The sequence below is a fragment of the Ochotona princeps genome, chromosome 8 (assembly GCF_030435755.1).
Source record: "Ochotona princeps isolate mOchPri1 chromosome 8, mOchPri1.hap1, whole genome shotgun sequence".
In the NCBI taxonomy this organism is placed as follows: domain Eukaryota; kingdom Metazoa; phylum Chordata; class Mammalia; order Lagomorpha; family Ochotonidae; genus Ochotona; species Ochotona princeps.
The window spans coordinates 20,425,305-20,439,948 of NC_080839.1; the positions used below are offsets into that span (position 1 = coordinate 20,425,305).

The following is a 14,644-nucleotide window of genomic DNA, read 5'->3' on the forward strand; positions in this document are numbered from 1 at the left end:
AGATTGGTTTAAGAAACAGTGTTATTTTAAAAGTCCTTTTTTAAACATTTCCTTCACATCACATTGTGTGAGGATTTTTTTTTCTCACTTAAATCTCAGGATTTCTTCACCCATCAGAATATGCATTCTTTCAACTACCCAGTTTCTAAGCTACTCTAGAAGAACTCAACATTTTAAAAGGATGGGATGTTTAGGTAATACCAGTGAAAAGATAGTCATAGGAGCCATCATTGGGGTGGCATGCAAAACCGCTGCCTGCATGCAACATCAGCAAGCTACATGGGCACTTATTTGTAAGCTGGATGCTCTACTTCTGATCCATCTCCCTGCTACTTTCCTACGAAAATAAGAAGTTGGCCCCAATGCTTGGGCCTCTGCCACCTACTTGGGAGAGATGAAGGTCCTGGCTCCTGGCTTGGGCTTGGCTCAGCACTGCGGAGTGAACCAGCAGATACAAAATCTCTGTCTCTCCTTGCTGGTCTCTTTAAAACTTTCAAAAAAATAAACAAATCTTTTTTAAAAAAGATATTTCTAGAATAACTACTTAACTCAGACCAAAAAAGTATAGTTGAGATTCTGTATATTTGGAAAATGTGCCTGCCCACTTCCTTGAATAATATCCCATGCATGTCTTGCTTTTACAGCTTGAAGCAAGCTTTCCTAGACATTATTTCATTTGACCTTCCTTACAATGTCATGATGGGGTGAGTGATGCAGACTTCAGGGTAAGCATCTTTATCTGTGTTGTTTAGATGAGGAAAGAGACGATTCATTGATTGAACAAATGCCAGAATCAGGTCTTCGGGTTTCAAGAATTCTGCTATTTTTTAAGGACCATGTTTATGGACCTAGATGTTCAACTTCACAAATTTTAAATTGGATGAAGGTTATCATTGTTCCCTATCCCTTACTCCCACTCCTCATAAATGCCCCTATTCGCAGCACTATATCCTCTCTAACATTACTTACCACTAAAGGATATCTCAGATCAGATAGGGGAATATATAATTCTGAGTATTTACTATCTATGTTTGATTAACTGGCATTGAATAGGTATGAGATACTTAAATCCGGTGTGAATAAAATCAGTAACAAGACAAGTTCACTCAAGCAGGAACCCTTAGGAAGCTCGCAATCCTGTTGAAAAGGCAGACTTAGACTCTCCATCGTTGCACTGACAACACTCAGTGGGAGGAATCTGATGGAAGGCTAATTACAGAATCTTTTAAAGAGTGCAGTTAAAAAGCTTGAAACAGATAGGATTTGTACCAAGTAAGGGCATCTGATCCCACAATATTCATATTTTATGCCATTTCATACTCCAGCATACATCATCTGGGTCTTGGTAGAATCCCCAACAAAAACACATGAGTCCCTTGAAGGAATCCATCCAAAATTCACCAACTACCACCAGGTATAAGATGACTGACACTCCAGTTCATGTGAGCAGGATAGGTAACTAGGAATAAGACGCTATGGGGTAAGAGAAGTAGGATAGGCACCCACTTCTGGGTAGAGACTCAATGATACAGGTCTTCTCAAGTCTCTGGCCATTCATACTCTTTACAGAGTTATGAAGCCATGTGCTGCAGTTCACTTCATGTCTTTAACTATTGAACAGCACTGCATTTCCAACAACTGTTCAATGTTTCCCCAGAGGCACTTCATTTCAGTTGGAAGCCCCACGAAAATACTGTACAATGACTGGTGCTGTTACTATTTAAGGGAAAAGCACAAGAGAGACAACAGATCCTTCAGTTTTCAAGGGAATCTGGATTCTAGCATCATATTCATTTTATGCCTCTAGAGTAGAGTTTGGTAGACTTTTCCTGGGAAGGAGTAGATAATACACATTTTGCCTGTTGTGAGCCACTTGTTCTCTGCTACAAACTATTTAGCATGGTAGTTATAGAACCAACACAGTCAATACACATTTGGTAAGTACGGAGAGGATTGGATCTGGGGTTCTATAGGTAGTTTGCAAAGCCTGTTCTAGATGGTTTCATTAGTGGATTTACTCTGTTACTCTGTCTTTCCCTCTCCCTCTTTGTTCGCCTGTCTTCCTTGCTCACTGTAGTTACCACTGCAATTCTGTGGATATTTCAGGCTCCACTCACCCATGTGTACCATTTCCGTACCCAGCAGCTACCCACTTCAGAGGACAACTGAGGAAGCCAGAAATGACATTTAAAAGCCCTCAAGCAGTCACTTAGACTGAATTTCTTTTAAGATTTATTTTTATTGGAAAGTCAGATATACAGAGGGGTGGAGAGAGGGATAGCAAGATTTTTCGTCCATTCGTTCACTCCCAAAGTAGCTGCAACAGCCAGTGCTGCGCCAATCCAAAGCCAGGAGCCAGGAGCCTCTTCTGGATTGCCCAGGTGGGTACAGGGTCCCAAGGCTTTGGGTCTTCCTTGACTGCTTTCCCAGGCCACAAGCAGGGAGCAGGATGGGAGGTGGGGTGGCCAGGATAAGAACCAGTGCCTATATGGAATCCAGGTACATTCAAGGCGAGGACTTAAGCCACTAGGCTATCATGCTGGGCCCTGAATTTTTTTTTCAACAAAATTGACTTGTGTTCCTTTTGTGCCACTTCCTATGCTAGAAAACATAAGTTATTCCAGTAATCCCTAAATAATTCCCTTTCTAGCAGAAGCTTTAAGACAAGCAGAGAGGAATGTGAAAGCAGAGTTGTTAGGTAGCACTAGATAGTCTATGCATCAGGACAGTAGCTGGTTAGGCTGCCTGGCCTTCTTTATATCTATGCTGCAACGGAGACTCTAGGCCCAAATCCTGATCTTTGCCAATGAGTGGGCAACAATGGTAAAAGCACTTCTGCAAGCTGCCCTCAAGAACAGAGGACACACTCAAAGAGCAGACAGCAAGCTGGTTGCCATGGTAAGACTCAGACATAAGGACTAGTTGATCAGTAACAAGTTATCCACTTGCAACTAGTTATTTCAGCATCTATAGAAACAGCCTCAGGGCCACACCGATCTAAATCAGCTATGGATTTCAAAGGAAGAAATTTGCTCAGAGTCACACAGCTCATGAATGCTGACTTCTTCCTGCCCCTGGAGTTCAGCAACATTTCTCTCCCATTTATCTGATCCCCCAGACTTCCTCCCTTATCAGGGGTGCATCCCCTTTACACAGCTGCAACTTAGACTGGAGCCCTGAAAGGCAGCCTGATCCTTTTTGTAGCTGAAGAAACCAAACAAAAACACATAGTCCTGCCTTAACAGATAATGAGACTAATATCCTGATGAAGAATAAATTTGAACAAGAGAAGATGGGGCTGGGATGGTTAATCAGAACCCAAAGTTCTAACAGTTATTATTGCATCAGATGGAAAAAGTCACTTTCATCCTCCAATTCCTTGGGACAAATGGTTCTCCTTTAATCCTAGAATGATTGGGTATAATCCATTCAGGCATTTCCCACTGAATAGACAAGGCCAGCCTGCCAGTCTCATTATGTGCACTTACTCAGATATCCCCAGCTTTCCTTTCTTTTCCCTATGATTAATTCAAAAAGTAACTGTCAAAATTGCATTCATAGTTTAGTTTCTTGCACAGGGCTGAACATAGACACAAATAGGTTAAGGAAGAAAAAATGGTGATTATATTAAGCATGATGCTTATTATCCTGATTATCATAGAGAAATTCTGGACTCATTAATAATTGATATTTACCTTATACTCTTCTCATTAAGAGAATTTTAATAAAAGCTATAAACTGTGACCCCAGTATACCAACTCTAGTGACAGGCTTCCGAGTCAGCTCACATGAGTGCTCCAACTTACAAGGTTTGTATCAGTAAGAAGTTTAATCTTACTGTTGGTGCCTCAAATGCTTTTGTTTTTAATCTTCTTGGTAGAAATAACTCCCTGAAGAATTGTAGGAGTTATGGAAATATAATCAAGGAAACAACATACGCTACATAAACAGCAAATGGTTTTGTAGGACTGTTTGCCTTTTTTGACCTTCTGTAAGCAGATATAAACAAAAGTAATGGATTAGGTCATCAAAAGAGTTGATTATTTTAGATGTTTCAATGACAAGGGGACATCAGCTGCTCAGTCCCTAAGATTAACCATTCTTATACCCAGGGCTATGAAAAGGCAAAACAATATGATTTCCCATGCATTAGTAAGCACTATGCCTGGGTCTCTGGAAACTAAAGAGGGTTCATTACTGAAGCTTCAACTTAGAAAGAGAAAGCAGTTTTGAAGCACAAAACCATCATCATTGGTTGACGATTACAAAACAACTGCTCTGAATGCAACTTTCTAGTAAATGAAATTAGCCAACACTGGTACCACAAGCTGGGGTAGAAATCCATCCCCATTTGGAAAGCAGAGGCTGACAGGCAGAATCTTCAGAAAGCTCGAGAACAACCTCTTCTGAGGGAGGACCCTAGAGTTCCACCCATCCCAGTCTCAACTACTCATGATTTCTGAATCCATGTCTTCTTTTGACAGTCAGTTGAGGAATAAAGCCAAAAGAAATTGATTTTCCTTCTTCTATTTCCTTTTACCCAGATCCTACCAAAGGCTTGATTTGGGAATTAACTGAACATCCTTAAACATATGTAACCATGCCAACAATTAACCTTTAAAATAAGTACTTGCAGAGACTGTATAACTTCAGGGAAAAGGATAGGTGTGATGTTTTTACTCTCACAGAGAACATTCTTTGTCAAAATGATTAAATTTCTTATCCTTTTTTTTTCTAAATCAGAAGGAAATTTTCCATCCTCCAGTATGACAAGAATACCTGTTCTGGGTACAGTTTCCTGAAATGTGGCACCATATGTGCATCAGTAAACATTATGTGTACAGTAAATTAAACTGAGCCTTATAATTAGGCAGTAAGGAAATTACTGTAGACCTGAAAGAGTAAATCAGCAGTATTAAAACACTCTCCATTTTCTCTGAAGCACTTCAGAGTGCCATAAAAGCTTATGTCACTGGGACAAACATCAAGAAGAAATGTGTTGAGAGCAAGACAACCTATTAAACACCACAATTCAAATAGGGCTTTGAATTTGCAGTCCAAGGTGTTTTCTCATAAAAGGTGAAAGTCAACCCTTCAGCCATTACGATGGAGGGAAATGTAACTACCTAACGGAAAGGGTTTGGGGGGAAACATCTTCCACAGTACAGGAGTCAAGACTTTCATTGCCAGAGATTCTGGAGGAGAGCCAGGACTAAGCAGCACTTCATCCATGATGAACAAAACAGCAACACTGTAAATAAAGACAAAATCAGTAATGCAGATTTTCCCTCTGGCTTCTGTCTTCAATACAACATAGCACCATCTGATTTATGGCGAGGCTATCTTCATTTACAGTGTTGAGATTTTGTTCATCATGGATTTTCTGTATTTTTATTATTCTAAAATACAGCACAAAACAGTATTCACCTTAAGTATTGAGTTTTTGAATGTCCCCTGGAAGCTTGTGATGCAGGCTAGTGACTCGCTTTACTACAGTCCCGGCCATATCCCTGGGATGGTGAACAATCAAACCATTCATTTCTAGTCTAGGTCCAGGAGAGAGAAGCTTTATGAAATGATAATAAATGTATCTATATATTTCTACTCCTATTTCCTGAACTTACAGAGGTACTGGTAGAATCTTTTGTTCTATTATCTTTATCTAGTATCTTCTCTACTTAGTAGATACCATCTAGTGATCTTTGGTCCTACTTCATAGAAAACAAACAGGAACAGAACGAAGAATTTTTTTTAATTCTTGAAATTTTGCAGATGAGAGAAGCATGTTTTGTAAAAATGAGGCAAATTTGGGGGAACTCCTGGGTAGTCTCAGGATAAGGAGGAACTGCCAAGAGAACCAACTACAGGATTATTGAGTTGAGACATCTGGCTGAAGGATAAATCGATTACCAATGGCCAGATAACTATCAATCATGCATACGTAATGAAACTTACAGAAAAACCTAGAATAACAGAGAGTGAGCTTCCAAGTTGATGAACATATGATGGTGCAAGGAGGAGGGTGGCATGCTGGAGAGGACATGGAAGCTCTGAGTCCCTTTCCACATACATTACCCTATATACGTCTTCCATATAGCTATCCCTTTCTACAGTCTTTACAATAAATGGTGAGCACAAGTGGTGTGTTTCCCGGAGTACCTGAGGGGGGGAGGTGGGAATTCCAATTTAGAAATGCATGTGACAACCTACCACTTACAATTTGTAACTGAAACAAAGCTGTCCAGTGGGACTGAGATCTTAATCCACGAGATTATCTGCACACAGAGAGCATCAGCACTGAATTGATTGATAGTGTACCCAGAAACTGCTGGTGTGTGGGAAACACCACACAGTGTGGTGAGTAGAGATGAAGTGGTCTGTGGTGGAAATCCAAAAGGAAAAATTTATTACAGATGTCACTGTCTCTTTAGAGCCACAAGCAAGTCTTCTCTTGAAATAAATACTATCTCTGTAAGGTGGAACAATGAAGCCAAGAGGATTGAAGAAGAGTTGAATGGCCTCACAAATCTTCAAATACCAAGATTACGGTGAGGACGGAAACATCCCTTCCTCAAAAACTAAGGAGGTGGAACTCAAAGCTGTGAGAACATCAGAAATTATTTGGAAAGCTTATCACAACAAAGAATTAAAAGCAGCACTAGACATATGAAATCAGAATCTTCCAAGATAAGACTGTATGTAACTACTCTTTGGCAATTCCTGAATTTGAGTATTCTAAAGATAACCACAGAAAGAAACCTATTGAGATAAGGCATCCTCTCTTAAAATGGAAATTATTATCATAACATTAATGGACTTTCAGAGTCACCAGATCTAGTCTTTCAACTGAAGGAACCAGGGAAATGTGAGTTTAGCATGGCGGTAAGTTGTTTGTCGACTGGAACACTTCCTAAGTGAGACAGCCGCATTCAGTGGGTTTTTCATTCCTTCAGTACTGCATAGCACAGGTTAATTTTATTTAGGCACTAGCAGATGGCCTGAAGAAATAAATAACAATAATAGGACATGGTCATGGGTAAAGACAAACAACTTAAATCCACCACAAAAGGTATTTTAATAGAGTTTATTTTTTTTTAATGTTCTAGGCGTCTCCTGGATAAACCTTGTTTACAGGAATTGGAAAAGTTCTAATGATAAAGTGACATTTAAGTTAAGCTTTACAGGGGAAAAAAATTGTAAATTCTCTTGGAAGAAAAAAAAGAAAGCAAAGAGCAGGCTATGCTAGAGAAACAACAGCAAGGTGGGGCTTGCAGATCCACAGATGAGAACGCCAGGCTATTGTAAACTGAAGGCAGGGAAGCCACGGTCCAGGAGACCAATTGTGACACCATGGCCATCATCCTTATGGAAAGCAAGTCAGCAAGGCAAGTGGCAGTGGAAAGGCAGGAACAGCCTAAAAAGGCATTTGGAAAACAGTATCAAGGAGGCTGCCTGGCTGAGAGGGACTTAAGGAATGAAGAAGGGAGGAGTCAAGACTCTCTTATCACAGGAACACAATGGGAAGGACACAGCCAGGCAGGGCTGAGAAGGGGTGAAGGCTTGCCTTTAAGGGTCCTGTCAGTTCCACTCAGCCAAAGAAAAACATGAGTCATGAGCTCTAAACCTTAAGAATGTTACAGCTGCCTTCTTCACAATTGTCTACCCAAGCCAAGAGCAATGCCAAATGCCCTCAGCAACAGGCTGTGATGTTTACAGTAGACAAGGAGGCACAATGTGATGGGCCCTGGAACACACGGGATTCCACTACTATTGGTGGCAATGGCAGGTGAGGTAGAGCCAACAGAAACAGGACTCACTTCTTCAGTTGCTGATTCATTAGGCGTGCCATGGAGTGGGGAGATAAAGAAATATCAGTAATCCTGATAGAAAGTTCCCCTGGGTAAAATGACACCCGAAACCATGTCAGGTAACAAGGGGCAGCATCAGCAAGGAGCCTTTAAACAGAACAGATGTGATTTGTCTATAAGCCACCTGCAATGCTCTGAGTCCGTTCCATCGAGAGCAAGGTGATTAGCCGCTATCTTCAGTTCTATACACACCTAAATCCAAGTACTAGGGGTACATGAACAACACATTAAAAGTTGTCTACTTTTTAGTGAAAATTTTGGATATCAAAGCTTAGCCAGAACAGCCTCCGAAAATGAATATTGGCCAACTTTTCTTAACAAGGCTGTGTGTTCTAAAATGAATGAACTGTTAAACTGGAAGAGCATTCTGCAAACAATTCTTTCATTTAAATTCTCACAGTTAAAAATCCTCCAAAGTTTCCTCAAAAATTTCATCCTGGAAAATATTATTTTTAATGTATGGTTGGTCTTCCAGACTCAGGATTCATTTTTTAAGGTTTATTTTATCTTTCTAAAAGGCAAAGTTACAGAGAGAGTGGGAGAAACATAGATCTTCCATCAGCTGGTTCATTTCCCAAATGGCCACAACAGCCAGGGCTGGACCAAGCCAAAGCCAGGAGCCAGAACTTCATCTGGGTCTGCCAAGCAGATACAGAGGACCAAGGACTTGATCTATCTTCCATTTCTTTTCCAAGTACATTAGCAGGGAACTTCATCGAAAGTGGAGCAACCAAGATTCCAACTTGCACCCATATGGGATGCCAGCATTGTAGGTGGTGGCTTAACCTGTTGTGACATGACAACCCCCCAAAATATTTTTACCTGCTTCCTCTTTTTTTAACTTTTTTTTATACACTTGAAAGCTCAAGGGACATAGAGGCTAACAGGTATCTTCAATCTGTTCGTTTCCTCCTAAAAATGTCTGAAACAGCATGGATGAGGCCAGGATGAACCCAGGAGCACAAAACTCCTTCTAGATCTACCATATGGGTAACAAAAGTCCAAGCACTTGAGCCATCATCCAACATTTCCATGGATGCATGAAATTAGATCAGAAGCAGCACAATCAGGAATTGAACCAGCCCTCTGATAAAGTAAGCAAAGTGTCTCAAGGAGCAGCTTATCCCACTGTATAACACTAGTCCCAATACTTTAATATTTATAACTGTACCAATTTTTTTTCTTTTCCTGGAATCTATTATGGCTATTAATGCAACATTCCTAACAGCCTGAGGCATCATAATAGCCCTTCTCACATGTATCAAAACCCATATTGAACAGCAAGTTGTGAGTTGTGTAGATTTACTTTTGCACCTAAGTTTTGGCCACAAGTTAAACAAAAATACATGAAAGTGCTAAATGTCAGGATTCCATAACATTTCTCATTGATTAAATTAAGAAAAGGTGTCACAGACTGGACCAAATATATTCAGTCTCTGCTGGTTTTAGGTCTGACTCGCTGTCCTTTGCCTTCCCGGGGAAATCAGCAGAAGGCAAGTCAGTAGCTGAGCCCACAGTTGGTTTAGCTTTCCTATTTATACATATGTTATAGATCTCTCTGCTTAGAATTGTGAATAATGTGACTAATTATACTAATTAAGCTCCTGAACCTATGTGATCTAGACTTGCTGGTGTGAAGACATCAAGCCTGATGGTCTCTCCAGGCATAAGTATATATGTGAAAAATTAACCATAAAAAGACTCAGAAGTAAATTAAACCACCTCATGAATGAAGCAGTACCTTGACAAGGGAAGAGCTTGCTTACAGTGACATTTTAAGACCTCTTTCTAACTGATGAACTCATGTACACTGGACTTGACCTAATGAATGATTTTTGGGAGATAAATAACTAGGTGATGGGCTGACATTTAGAGCTGCTTTATCAGGAATTTCCTAAGGCAGAGGTGGCTTATACAGACAAGCAAAACCTTTGATCATGGGGCACGTCCGAAGTATCACAGTGTTCTTGAACCACTCTTACCTAACTCTGCCCTGTTCTTTCTGGCCTTTTTGATTTTGATTTTTTTTTTCTGGTGTTTCTGATTCCATTTCTATCCAGCTGTCACTGAACTCTTCATCTTCTGTATTTCAAGTCACATTGGCTCTACAGTCATTTTCTGATCTCATGCTACCACTACAGTGTGGCAAGCTAATCTAAAGACTAAACCCCAGGAATTATTAGCTTTGATATAAGTTTTTCACGTAAAGAACAGAAACTTTAATGTTTGGAGGAAGTCAGTATTCTAATATTTTTTGTTGTTTTCACATCCATTTATATAGCGTCATGTCTTCAAGAAGTAAAATAGATTCAAATCCATAAAGGAGTGATTTTAAATGTATTCTTACAATGAATCTAAAAATAGTTGGCCCCATCATGGGCAGATGTGAGAAAAGAATTAAAAACTTTTACATTCCTTTTTTTTTCATGAATGTTTTTGTAATGACTGTAATTCATGCATTGACAAGGCAGATACTTAAATATAATAACATTTTTTTCAGAAGCAGAATCAGTGAACTACAACAGCTGTGAACCTGAAAGATGTTATCATAAGATGAACTAGCCCCATGGTTTTGACATTCACCATAGGTTTTTAAACTTTCTGGCTGCAGTGGATCATGCCCCCGTTCTCAAATCCTTCAGCAATGGAGGTTCTGCTGGAAATCACAAGGCGTATCTACATATTTACATACATTTCTCCCTTCTGCACATGTATCCCCCAGAGCAGAGTAATATATGGGTGACACAGTTGCAAATTAGGCAGGACATGATCAATTTCTGAGCCACGACCCTGCAGATTGGTTAGGCTAGGATCTCCTAACACCATATTCTATATGGCTGCAGGTGTACTACTTCACTTCATGTCCTCATGCGTAAGAAGGCATGACAAACGCCTTTTCCATCTCACAGAACTAAAGTGAGGAGTACACGTGGCCAATGCACAGAAGAGAACAGGTCCAGGCACATCATAAGGATTCAGTGCATGCCAATCATGATTCAGAAGTGGTGGACACTGACTTTACAAACCCTTACTGATAACCGTCCTTTAACCATAGTTCTTACAGTAAAGTGAATATTATAAAAAAATATAAATAACTTTCAATTTTTCTCTAAGATATCATTTATATTATTTGAAATGCAGAGTTACCAAACAAAGAAGGAAAGATACGCATACCAAGAGACAAAGATCTTCCACCCACTGGTTCACTTCTCAGAGCGCCACAATGGCTGGGGCTAGACCAGGCTGAAGCCAGTAGCCAGGAGATTCATCCATGTGTCCCTTGTGGGTAGTGGGGGGCCCAAATATGTGGGACATCTTCCACTGCTTTTTCAAGGCCATTATCTGGGAGCTGGATGAGAAGTGGAACAGTCAGGACATGAACTAACCCCCATATGGTATGCCAGCATCGTAGGTAGTAGCTTTACCTGCTCTATGACAACAATGGCCTTGATAAACAGAATTTCAAACATACCATCTGGGGGCAGACATTCAGTCTAGCAGTTAAGATTCTTCTGTCCCACATGGGAGAACCTGAGTTCTCAGCTGGCTTTTGACTCCAACTTCCTGTTAAGCTAGATCCTGAGGGGGGTCATGATGACACCAGTCATACAGGATTCTTATCACCCATATGATAGGCCTGGATTGAGTTCCTGCCTCCTGGCTTCAGCCCAGTCAGGTCTAGGGTTGCTGTGAGTATTTGGAGAGTAAATCAAAGTGTCTTTCTCTCTGTCTCTCTCTCTCTCCCACCATATCTTCTCTCTCCTTCTCTATGTAAAATTTGCCTTTCAAATAAAAATAAATGGCTTGTAAAACTATTTTGAGTGTAATAACAAAACAGACTTTTTCAAGTTGACATACATGGAAGGGCATTGCTTGGTGTTTATTCAAGGTGAATGTTCAAGAAGTAAGCCTTGGATGCCCAGTGCAATTGCTCAGTGGCTAAGTCTCTGCCTTGCAAGTGCTGGGATCCCACCTGCACACTGGATCATGTCCTGGCTGCTCCAACCTGCTTGTGTCCTGGGAAGGCAGTGGAAGATGGCCCAAAGCCTTGCAACCCTGCATCCGCATGGGAGACCTGCAGGAAGCTCTTAACTCCTGGATTTGGATCAGCTCAGGTCTGGCTGTTGCAACCAATTGAGGAGTGAACCAGAGGATGGATGATCTTTCTCTCTGTCTCTCCTTCTTTCTGTAAAATCTACCTTTCTGATAAAAATAAAAATAAATTTTAAAAGATTAGGCCTTGGATTGGTATGGGGGAACAGGAGAATGACTAAGTTTAGCAAGACCATAATATTATGACTGCTATTTATCAGCTTCTCACACAGAAACATGCATGTCCTAATTTTCTCATCAGCTAGGAAAAACAGAATAATAAAAGAATCAAAATTATAGCCAGGGTAAAGTAGCATTCAGGTCAGTAAAAATTAAGGGACTACTGCTGAAATAGTTCACAGGTGTTGTGCAGCAGGAGCAAAGGAGGGCATATCTGGCAGACACTGACTGACCGGGTCCTCAGAGAGACGGGTAGCCTACACATGTTGCCCACATGAGAAGTCAGCCAGAAGCTTTTCTTGCCATCGTGGTCCTATTCCAGAATAATGGGAATGACAGCAATTCAGATTCGGGGCCTACTGTGCCCACAACTCTAAAATTGGAACATAATGCTTAATACTGGCAGTCATAATCTCCTAAACCCATTTTTAATTCCAAATAAAAAGCTTCTCAAAGGACGGTACCTTACCACTGCCCACTTTCATGTGTTTAAATGGCAAGATGGATCCATGCCAATCAGTTTTAAATAATACCCATGGGTTTTTATGACCTTTTCAACACTTTATGACTCCTCAGTTCCTTGGGTATTTTGTCTTGAGAGGTTCTACTTACTTGAAAATCCCACTTAAGCCGCAATTCCTTTTATTCAATTACTCTTGATTACTTTTTTTTTTACAGCATCTACAAACCTAACTCCACTTTCTTTCACTAGGAAAGTCCAAGATAATGATCAATATTGATTTTATTCCTTTTAAATTTGGCAAGTGGAGCTTTGGGAGGCTCCAGGGTCACAGTTCTGAAAGGCACTGCCAAACACTGCAGAAGAAGGAGACTGAGCAAGTGGAAAGTCATGAATGTTTCTAGAAATCTTTTTCTTTCAAATTTATTTGAGATAGGAAGATAGGTGAACACAGAGAGAGTTCTTAGATGTAGTGCCATTACCCCTTGCACACAATGGCCTTGACTAGACTGGGCTCAAAGTCAGGAGCTGACTACTCAATCCAGATCTTTCATGTGGGTGTTAGGGACCTAACTAGCTGAACTATTACCTGCTGTCTCCTAAGGTCTATACCAACAGGAAGCTGGAACTGGAAACTCAAACCCTAGCACACCAACATGTCACACCCACTCAGAACTGAAATCTTTGATTTCATCTTTTTTCTCCTATGCAAGTTGATTTTTAATTAATGTAGAAAGGAATACATAGGTGACTGGAGTTATTGTACAGTGGATGCAGAAATGCCAGCATCCCATATGAGCTCTGGTTTGAATCCTGGTTCTTTCACTTCTGATCCAACTCCTTGCTAATGTGCCTGGGAAAGCACAAGAAGATGGCCCAATGATATGTGGACCTCTGTTACCCTTGTAGAAGATCTAGATTGAGTTTCAGGATTCTGGCTTTGGCCTAGTCCAGACCCTCCTGAAATAGCCTTTTGGGGAGTAAACTATCATTTGAAGAATATTTCTCTCTGTACCCCTCCTTCTCTATAACTTTGTCTTTCAAATAGGTAAATGTTCTCTTAAAAAATAAACACATGTAGATAGAAAAGTATATGTAGATAATGGTAAGTCCTCATTTCAGATCTGCTCTCAAAGATTTCTAAGTAATTGGAAGAACAGACATATCTTAACAGTATGGATACACTCACTGAACCAGTAGCATCCACTGGTGAGCTGCTACCAGGGACTATCCAGACTGAAGTTAAACTCTGTTAATCAAATTCACTTGCTACTCAAATCAAAATGGATGACCGACCTGATTCAAGCAAATTAGTCATTACACTTTCTGTCTCATAAGTCCTATATAGCTTTAATTTAGATCAGAGTGGTTTTTGTTCCACTTACAGGTATATATGAAGAGAAAGAAGAGGTGGAAAGAAAGACAAAAATATCCTGACATATGGGTAGGGATGGAACACACAGATGGGGACCATCTTAGTCCTAGAAAGGCAGATTGTGGAAGAGAAAGATGTTTGAACTAAATCCACAGATGTGGCATGAAATTATGCCATAACCTTGGATCTTAATATCATAAAGTAATTCTCCATTAATTCTTACTCCTCTGCATCTTCAGGGAATGTATGGAAAAAATTAAGGTGCATGCAAGAATTTAAAGGGAGAATACCGCATCTCTAAGAAAGTGCTCCAAGGAGTCCTATTTAATTATTTAAAATTCCACCAGAGACTCTACCCTCAAATTTACCACTGTGCTCTGCTAAAGAGTCAAAGGTAAAATTACATTATCCATCCTTTCCTAAGAGGACAGAAAACTGCTACCATAGGTCCAAGGGTTGAGAAGCTAAAGGTTCTGGTTCCTTCATGGAAAGGGGTAATTCCCACAAGAAACAACAGACCTAGGAGGAGAGAGGACTGGATTTATGAACTTTGTCCTATTAACAGTCTAGTTAAGCCCTGGAGATATCTTTCCACTGCTTATCTGTGATAACATCTCTGGCACGAAAAGTAAATGATAATTTTCCCTGAATTCACACCATGTTATACAG

The 14,644-nt window shown here is 40.3% G+C and overlaps 1 protein-coding gene and 1 pseudogene across 2 annotated transcripts in view; both read right to left on the minus strand.

Annotated features, from left to right (window-relative positions):
* The window catches only part of CTNNA2 (catenin alpha 2), a 1,134,503-nt gene that overhangs the window by 238,136 nt on the left and 881,723 nt on the right, over nt 1-14,644 (minus strand). The gene's annotated exons all lie outside the window — the stretch shown is intronic.
* Nucleotides 9,110-9,225, minus strand: LOC118760778 (small nucleolar RNA SNORA40; annotated as a pseudogene).